Below are 2,805 nucleotides of genomic sequence, written 5' to 3'. Positions count from 1 at the left end.
CCCATTTGGGGTTTTCTTGGGAAAGATACTGGACTGGTTTGCCATTTCTTTCTCAAGCTCATGAGGAAACTGAAGCAAACAGGATTAAGGGACTTGCCCAAGGTCACACTGCTAGTAAGTGTCTGAGGCTGGATTTCAACTCAGGAAGGAGAGTATTCTTGACTCCAAGTCTGACACTTTATCTGGCACAACTGCCTGTTCTCATTTTACACATAAGGAAATTGAGTTGGGCAGTAGTTAAGTCACTTGCCCAGGGTCACACAGCTAGTAAGTTTCTGAGGGAGGATTTGATCTCAGATCTTTCTGACTTGAGGCCCAGTACGCTTTCCATTATGCCATATACAGAACTAAGTTGAGATTCAAACCCAGGTTGCTTGAATCCAGCATCATTATTCTTTCAAACTGCTAAAGCAAAAACCTTCATTAGCTGAGAGGAGTCCTACTGCCTTTTAATTTGTTGCCTCTAATGTGCTCTGGATGAGGAGGTTAGATAACCCAACATGTTGTAACTCTGTGTTAAATAAGAGCCAGTCTCTGATTGGGTACCTTGAGGTTTTCGAGTGAGTGACATACACAGGTTTTAAGTATATGAATTTTTCGAGCATCTATTTTTGTTGCTCAGGGACTTTGTCCCTTCCTTTGGTCTTGTTTGCTGGGATAGATTCCAGCTAAGACAGGCATTCCTATCAGAGACCATAATATCAGAGAAATGTCAGTATATTTTGAAGACTTGACATTTTTAGAAGTGTAACCATTTGAATTCTCAAGTGATCTATATTTGCAGGAGGCTTCAATATGCTTCAGGAATTATCTGGTCATTTTCTTCCATTTTCATTTGTATCTCTTGTAGGACACTTTGAGAGAATCGCAGAATTTTAGAATTGGGCTTAGCCTTGGGACGTAGCACAGTAAGACCTGGAATTTAGCTTGGAACACAGAATGATGAAGAATATGATATTGCAGCTTGAAGGAAGATTTGGAAATCAAATGTTAAAGTTAAGAGACTGTAAAACATGAAAAAGGGCTTTAGAGACTCAAGAGTTCTTAGAACACAGGATGTTAGTACAAAAGGGGGCTTTAGAATATAAAATGTTAGAGCCCAGAGGGATCTTAGAACATAGAATGTTAGAGCCCAGAGGGGTCTTAGAACATAGAATGTTAGGAGAGAGAATGCTGGATCTTAGAATATAGGCTGGTAAAAGTGGAAGAGACTCTAGAACAGAGAATATTAGATCTTAGAGCATAAAACTATTAGAAAAAAAGAATGACAGAAATGGGATGGTCAGAGACCATCTTGTCCCTCATTCTGCAAAATAAGTGCACAAGTGTTTGGAGAAGATGAATGACTAACCATCCCAAATGGCAGTGCCAAAATTTGACCTCAGGTCTCATATCCCAACTCTTTCAACTGAATGCTGCCTCTATTTCTAGAAATGGCATTTATGGGACCCTAAACTCCAGTTGAGGTTCTCTGGCTCCAGTGGTACAAGAAGTCTAGTTGGTATTTCAGGTTACCCTCATCCCACGCACCACCAGGATGACTGATTTCTTGTGAAGAGTGTCGATATTTAAAGCTGGGAAGCTGCTGACATATTCATGGCCTCTAAGGAGAGATGCTGCCTTCACAGGGAGAGGCTTTGGAAAAATCTTTCCCAGTGCCCCAGTCTGCCAAGGAATGGGGACTAGCTGTTGATGCATTTTTTAATCTTATCCCTCAGAGTCTTAAATGAACTTTAATTTCAGTAACAAAATAAAATAAAATAAAATACAGGCTTATAAAAGAGTTGATGTAAATCCTGCTCTAGGGCTCCCAGCAGCATAGTCAGATAGTACTTTAATCATCCCTGAATCTTAGTCAGACTCTCCCTCTGCAAGCCATTGGCCACTTAGCACTTGTTAATAGATCTAATTTCCACAGACTAGAGGTGTTTTCTTGGAATTGATCTTCCTGTGAAAAATGTTCTTTGGAGAAATGAAATAAGTATGGAACCTTTAATGAATTACCCTCTCATCAAGGGAAGAAAAATAACCCACTTGAAATGAGAACTCCAAGGTATGTCACATGTGGTGCTGAGATAGGGGCAGATGAGGGGAGTGCAGAGGCAGGTGAATTCATTGGCCACACACATTTTGATCCACCAGGGGATGGTCCACCTTTGCTCATAATGTAATGCAGCATTTGCAAATGGCTTTATCTCCCCTTGCCCTCATTGATAGCCCCTCATCTCCCTTTCTTCTTCATTGTAGGATTAGCCATTGGAATGTAGACTTTTGTGAGCCTTGTGAGGATGAGAACCTTGCTTTTTTTCTCTCTGAATCTCCATCAAGGCAGCTAGGTGGTGCAGTGGATAGAGTGCCAAGCCCGGAGTCAAGAAGATTCATCTCCTTGAGTTCAAATTTGGCTTCAGACACTTACTAGCTATGTGAACTTGGGCAAGTCACTTAATCCTGTTTACTTCAATTTCCTCATCTGTAAAATGAGCTGGAGAAGGATATGACAAACCATCTCACTATCTTTGTCAAGAAAACCCCAAACAGGATCACAGAGGATTGGCACAATTGAAAAATGGCTGAACTGAACAGAGTTTAGGGCAGGTGTATCTTGCTGCATAAATATCTTGTTATTTGTGCTGACCTGGTTACCTTGACTTGACTTCTCAGCGAGTTGAAGGCCTTGGATGCTGGACTCAATCTCCCTTCTTATTCTCTTGATCCAAGTCTTTAAGACTAGACTTGGTCTACCACCATCCATTCCATGGCAGTATAAGTTAGTCATCAATTAATAAGAAAATAAATATTTATTAT

Source organism: Notamacropus eugenii, chromosome 5 (genome assembly GCF_028372415.1).
Source record: "Notamacropus eugenii isolate mMacEug1 chromosome 5, mMacEug1.pri_v2, whole genome shotgun sequence".
Lineage (NCBI taxonomy): Eukaryota > Metazoa > Chordata > Mammalia > Diprotodontia > Macropodidae > Notamacropus > Notamacropus eugenii.
Note: the sequence above shows the minus strand (reverse complement) of the source record.